At 38.8% G+C, this 6,000-nt stretch overlaps 1 pseudogene; it reads left to right on the top strand.

Annotated features, from left to right (window-relative positions):
• The first annotated feature begins 245 nt into the window (after positions 1 to 245).
• Positions 246 to 345, top strand: LOC127124589 (uncharacterized; annotated as a pseudogene).
• The last annotated feature ends 5,655 nt before the right edge of the window (positions 346 to 6,000 follow it).

Below are 6,000 nucleotides of genomic sequence, written 5' to 3'. Positions count from 1 at the left end.
CATCCACTTTTGCATTGACGTGATCAAGGTTACTTATCTCGTACATGCCAGTTTTCGGTTGAGGTTTTTCCACTGTTGTTCGTTCGGTTCCCCACTGATAGTGGTTTTGGGCCATGCTCTCGATAAGCTGGTAAGCATCAGCATAAGGTTTGTTCATTAGTGCACCACCTGCAGCGGCGTCTATTGTTAACCTTGTATTGTATAAGAGACCATTATAAAATGTGTGAATTACTAACCAGTCTTCCAAACCATGGTGTGGGCAAAGTCTCATCATGTCTTTGTATCTTTCCCATGCTTTGAAAAGAGACTCGTTGTCTTTCTGTTTAAATCCGTTTATCTGGGCTCTTAACATAGCTGTTTTGCTTGGTGGAAAATATCGGGCAAGAAAAACTTTCTTCAACTCGTTCCATGTGGTGACTGAGTTGGAAGGAAGAGATTGAAGCCATCTTCTAGCGCTATCTCTTAATGAGAAAGGAAAAAGACGAAGTCGAATTGCCTCTGAAGTGACACCATTAGCTTTAACAGTATCAGCGTATTGGACAAATACGGATAAATGAAGGTTTGGATCTTCGGTAAGATTTCCAGAGAATTGGTTCTGTTGCACAGCCTGCAACAACGAAGGTTTAAGTTCAAAGTTGTTTGCTTCGATTGCGGGCGGAGCAATACTTGAATGCGGTTCATCTTGCGATGGAGCGGCGTAATCTCTAAGAGCACGAGCTGGTTCTGCCATCTCGGTTAAAGAAGGAAAATCTTTGAGATCAGGAAGGTCTATAGGAGGGAGATTGTTTTCAGCACGATATTCCCGAATTCGTCGTAAGACTCGGAGATATAGTTCTATATCGTTGATTCGTAAATAGAGCGGTTCGCCTTGAGAGCGAGTGCGTGGCATACAAATCAACGAAAGAAAGAAAATAGAAGAAAAAGAAACCTTAGTCTCTACAGCGTAACGGAAAAGTTACGATATCGATTGAATAAAAGTCCCCGGCAACGGCGCCAAAAACTTGATCGCTCGACTGGGTGAGTCGAGAATGGGATACAAACTGCAAGTGCACAGTTCTATCGCGTAGTTTTAAAAGATATCGATCCCACAGGGACTTATGAATCGATATACCGTTATCTAAAGTTACTACGTAAATCTAAGGTGAAGATGTTTGATTGTTTGGGGAAAAACTAAGAGCTAAACTAATGTCTAGATTAAATATTAATAAAACGGATATCGGTATGTAATTCGTCAAAACTAGGGAATCAAGTCTTTGTCGGTTTCTTGGTTTTAAAATGAATCGTTTCGGTTAACTTTATTGGTTAAAGGTTCTATCTCAAACTCTCGCTCTGTTGAATAAACCATGATTTTATATTAATGTTGCTGTCACTTATAATTAAGTCAAAAACCATATTTTGAAAACAATAAAGTTGCAGAAACTCTTTTTAAGAAAATACTGACCGTTTTAAACACCCTTATCTCAAACTCTCGCTCTGTTGACTTAGGTTATATAATTAAATCCAAATGCTTAACTCTCGTCCTCACATTCAATCTTTAAAAATACTTTTTGGAAAAGGTCAGAATTTAATTAACTCTAAAACTTGCTCTCGCCCTGATCTAGAATTAATGCCTAACTTACACTGTCCAGTTAAAATCTCAAACTCTCGCTCTATTGATTTTAACTTCTTTATGTCTTTTACTTTTGTAAAAAATCTTGTTATTAAACCTGTAAGTTGAGACCATAAAAAGATTGATTTTGATTTTAAGTTTAGATAGACCGACTCAGTCTCGATCCCTTATTCTACTTACTTTACATACCGATACCTAGGCAAATTAGCCAGACATGCTAAATAAACAAGAATTTATATCATGCATAAACAGACTCATTCCAGGCAGGCAATATGAATAAACAATAGAATAAAACATAAAAATTAAATAACAATTAAAGAACCTGAATGCGTAATACAATGGTCTTGAACACTCCACCACAAGCCGGTAGGATTTGTTCTTCGATTCTTCAATTAAGCAGTAAAATAAATCAAGGAAATAAAACTCGAATATAACGTAAGGTTAAATCCGGTATAAAGTTGCACAGTAGTTTCCGGTGTAGAAACTATTATGCGAAAAATATCTAAAAGCTAAAAACGGGAAAGATAAATTGCAAGGGAAAAGAGAAAGTAAAGCTTGCAAAAGAAATAAATAAAATGAACAATGCTGGAAAGGAAGAAAAATAAGCAAAGGCGTGAAAGGAAAATTTGGCAGAGCTTTCGCAAAACTGAGCGTGCAAAAACTTGTCGTTCGGCAAAGAGAGGAGATGGCTATTTATAATAGCCTTGGTAACTGCCTTGCGTTTCCTACGAGTCTTCAGCATGGCTAAATACACGGCTTGGGAATAGGACACGAAGTCCTCAACGTTACTTCCATTCTTCTGAGAGCGTAACTTGCGCCAAAAAGCTAGTGGACTGGTGTGACGCTCGTCACACCATGTGTGACGTCCGTCACAAGGCTACTTCGCGTGACGCTCGTCACAACCCTTGTGACGCCCGTCACAGGGGCAACGTGCGCTTTCTTTTGGGCTGGGCTTGGTCTTGGTTATTTGTTTCCTTTTTATTGCTTTTTACACCTCCTTTTCTTCCTTTTTTCACTTTTGCTTCAAAATGGGTACCTGATGTAAATAGAAAAGAAATACTGCATAATATCTGATAAAATGGGATAAATTAAAGTAAATGATAATATAATCTAATTAAATTAAGTCTTAAAATGTGATATAATTTCATGTTATCAAACTCCCCCATACTTAAATCTTTGCTTGTCCTCAAGCAAAATTCAGTATAGAACTTGTTAAAAGTTTTAGCTAGGTGAAATTTCAAAGCACACCTCAATTCGTACTAGGTTGCGAATGGATTTTTGTTTAAGAGGATTTTGGGTTTAATCTTGACATCAACAACTACCGTTACAACTTAGATAACCCTATTTTTATGCCAATCAGTTTCAAGTACCCTATGATAGCTATCCTGGTTCCTTTAGTCTTATTTTACCCGTTTTCATTCTAGCGAAATCACATTAAGCCCTTTATCTTTTCGCGCACATAGTGGAGTAACCGGTTAGTGATTATGATCCGCTTTTAGCTAGAAGTTCTGGTACATAAGTCGGATAACTTCATTATTCAGTCCATTGCAAATTGCGGGGGATCGGACCGTAGTCCGCCCTACCGAGTTCAGTACCAGATTCCTACTGAACCAACTCATAATGGATCTTTCGTATTGTGCTTTTGCATGATCTGCAACCTTTAGATCAAATGATCTGGTAAGGATCACCTAATTTAATTAGTGCATTTCTTGACATATTTATATATTTTAGGTTACTTTGGGGATCATTCACTTATATTCATCGGCTCTCCACGTAGTTTGCTATTAAGATGGTGCTGACTTCTGTATAAACTACTTGGGGTTGCCATAGAACTAAAACTTCAAGGAATTGGTATAATAGGTACTTATCCTGATCTAACATATTGAGGTTCTCAGAGCGTTGTTACGGTAATGGTTTTGTTTTGATCTCACTCAAGTTTTATAAAGTAAGCAACCTTTATACTTATTGGGTGTGTTAAAATTTTTGTTATGGCTCAGGAAATTGAGGGGAATAGATAATAGAAAATTTTCACACTTAGGAACTTAACTTAAAATAAATATATATTATAATAATATTTTTTTTTTTTTTTTTTTTCATAATAAGAAAGGGAAATAACAATGAAAGGGAAAATAACATACTTGAAAAAAAAATGAGAATGGAAAGAATATTGTTTCCCCCCCCATACTTAAACTAAACATTGTCCTCAATGTTTTAAGGAAATGAAATACAAGATGGAAAGGAAAAAGAAAATAACAACTAAGGCTGCCTTCCGCCTCTGGTTCTTGGACCTGGTGATCTTTGACGTATGTCTAAGTTGTCGAACCTGTTGAACAATTCAGTAAACCGCTGGTCGGTTATGGCATTCCGAGCGTCCTGTTGCTGTTGCATTTGACGCATCATCTGCATCATCTCTGTATTCTGTGCCTGCATACCATCGATAGCATCCATAATGTCATCGTTGGTCGCAGGCCTTCGTCGTCGACGACGTTGGGAGGATGGGCCGGCTGCATTACTGGAAGGGTTTAGCGGGACTGATTGTTGTGTTGGCGGATGATCACCTTGTTCCATTTCTTCAAACTCATCTGTTTGCTGGTTTGTTTGTGAAGGCTCGGTGGTTTCAGGAGCGCTAAGATCGTAGAGGTGGCGGTCGGGGTTTGTGACATCAGTTAGGGTGGTATTGGGTAGCACAACACTCGGGACTGCTTGGTTGTTCACCATAAGATAATAGCCTCCACCTACTCTGTTTTTAATCAGGCGGCTGGAGCGGCAATAGCTGATATCCATAGACAGGGGAGGTAGGGATTCTAAAGTTTGGAGTTTATCCCCTAGGTTCAGGCCAAGTGCTATGGAGGTTATTAATCCACCAATTATAAAGGGTTGCCGGCCTCTAGCACATAAGGTGCGGATATGATGAAAGAGAAAAGAGGCGGCGTTTACCTTAGTATCCAGTTCGAAAACGCACTGGAGGAAAAATAACTCCTTCGAGTTAACCTTACTGTTGTTTGGTCTTCCAAAAAGTGTGTTTTGCAGGATACGGAGAAAATAACGGATGGTGGGGTTATGGATGTGGGAGAGAAGGAGTTCTTCCCAGTTGTAGGTATTTATACCGGAAATTTTCTTAAAAAGATCGAAAACTAGAACTGTGTTCCAGTTTGAGGTTGGAGGGATTCTGGCATGCAGCAGACCTTCTGTGGGAAATTGTAGCATGGCACTCAATTGGTGTTGGGTTAGAGAGTACTCGGTGTTAAACATACGGAAGGTTGCCGTACCGGTTAGAAATTCACCTTCACCGGCGGGAGTGGTGTAGTCGTAAGAACTTAGGAATTCTAAGGTTAGGGAAGGGTAGGTGGGTTGGTTATGGGTGCAAAGGAAGGTTAAATCGGCTTTACGGAGCATCCACTCGATACCTTGGAGTAAGCCCAATTGTTGTAAACAAGTTAAATCGGGGTACCTGGTGGGAGCGACGCCTCGCTGTTGGAAGCGCTCGAATTGCTCTTGCTGATAGTTGTCATCTCCGGATCGGAAGATGATATTTCCGAAATTTTGATTTCCCGCCATTGTGATGAATTTTTGAAGGGATGATTTGGAAAGGAAAAGAAGTGTGTTTGATATGAGAGAATTGTTTTGTGGTGAATGAAGGAAGTTTTGGTAGGTATTTATAGGAGAAGGATTGGAAGGTAGAAAGAAAAAGTGGTTGAAAAGTAATTAAGTGTGGTAAATGAAAAATGAATGGGGAATGTAAAAAAATTAAAGTTTAACGTTCGTCTCCAACGGCTCCTTAACGTTCACTTGTCTGAAGGGTGTTACGCTCGTCACAGGGGTGTGACGTTCGTAACAGGCGTTTTGCGTGCCGTTCGTCATGGAGTGTGTGACGCTCGTCACACCTCCTTTTTGGCAAGGCTTCAGTGGCGCTTCACAGAATTACTTTGGTAGCGTATTTTAATGTTTCATTTTGCTTATGATCATTTTTAGTATGCAATTTTAATGCATTGTGCACGCTTACTTGCTTTGTATAATAATAATAGTAGGTAACAACAGTAGAACATAATAGCCATTGCATAATAAAATTAATTAAACAGCTTCAATAAAAATGATCATAATGTATTACAGGGAAGGAAAATAATGAAATGAAATAGAAATAAACATGAATTCAAACAACATTAATGAAAAAATCTAGCCTAAAACTAAATAACTTAGAAAGAAATATAACTAAATTCCATCTATCTTCGGATCTCTGGCCGGAGGAGCAAAAGAGTTAACATGATGCCGTAACATACGTAACTGACTTGCCGTTCTGCTCATGCATTCTAGGATTTCAAGTCTCAAGTTATGGAAATCTTCCCTGAGGGCGTCTTGCTCTGACATCAAGGCTTCAATGACTGTTTTAATAT

The sequence above is a fragment of the Lathyrus oleraceus genome, chromosome 2 (genome assembly GCF_024323335.1).
Source record: "Lathyrus oleraceus cultivar Zhongwan6 chromosome 2, CAAS_Psat_ZW6_1.0, whole genome shotgun sequence".
NCBI classification, from domain to species: domain Eukaryota; kingdom Viridiplantae; phylum Streptophyta; class Magnoliopsida; order Fabales; family Fabaceae; genus Lathyrus; species Lathyrus oleraceus.
This window is presented reverse-complemented; position numbering and strand designations above follow the sequence as displayed.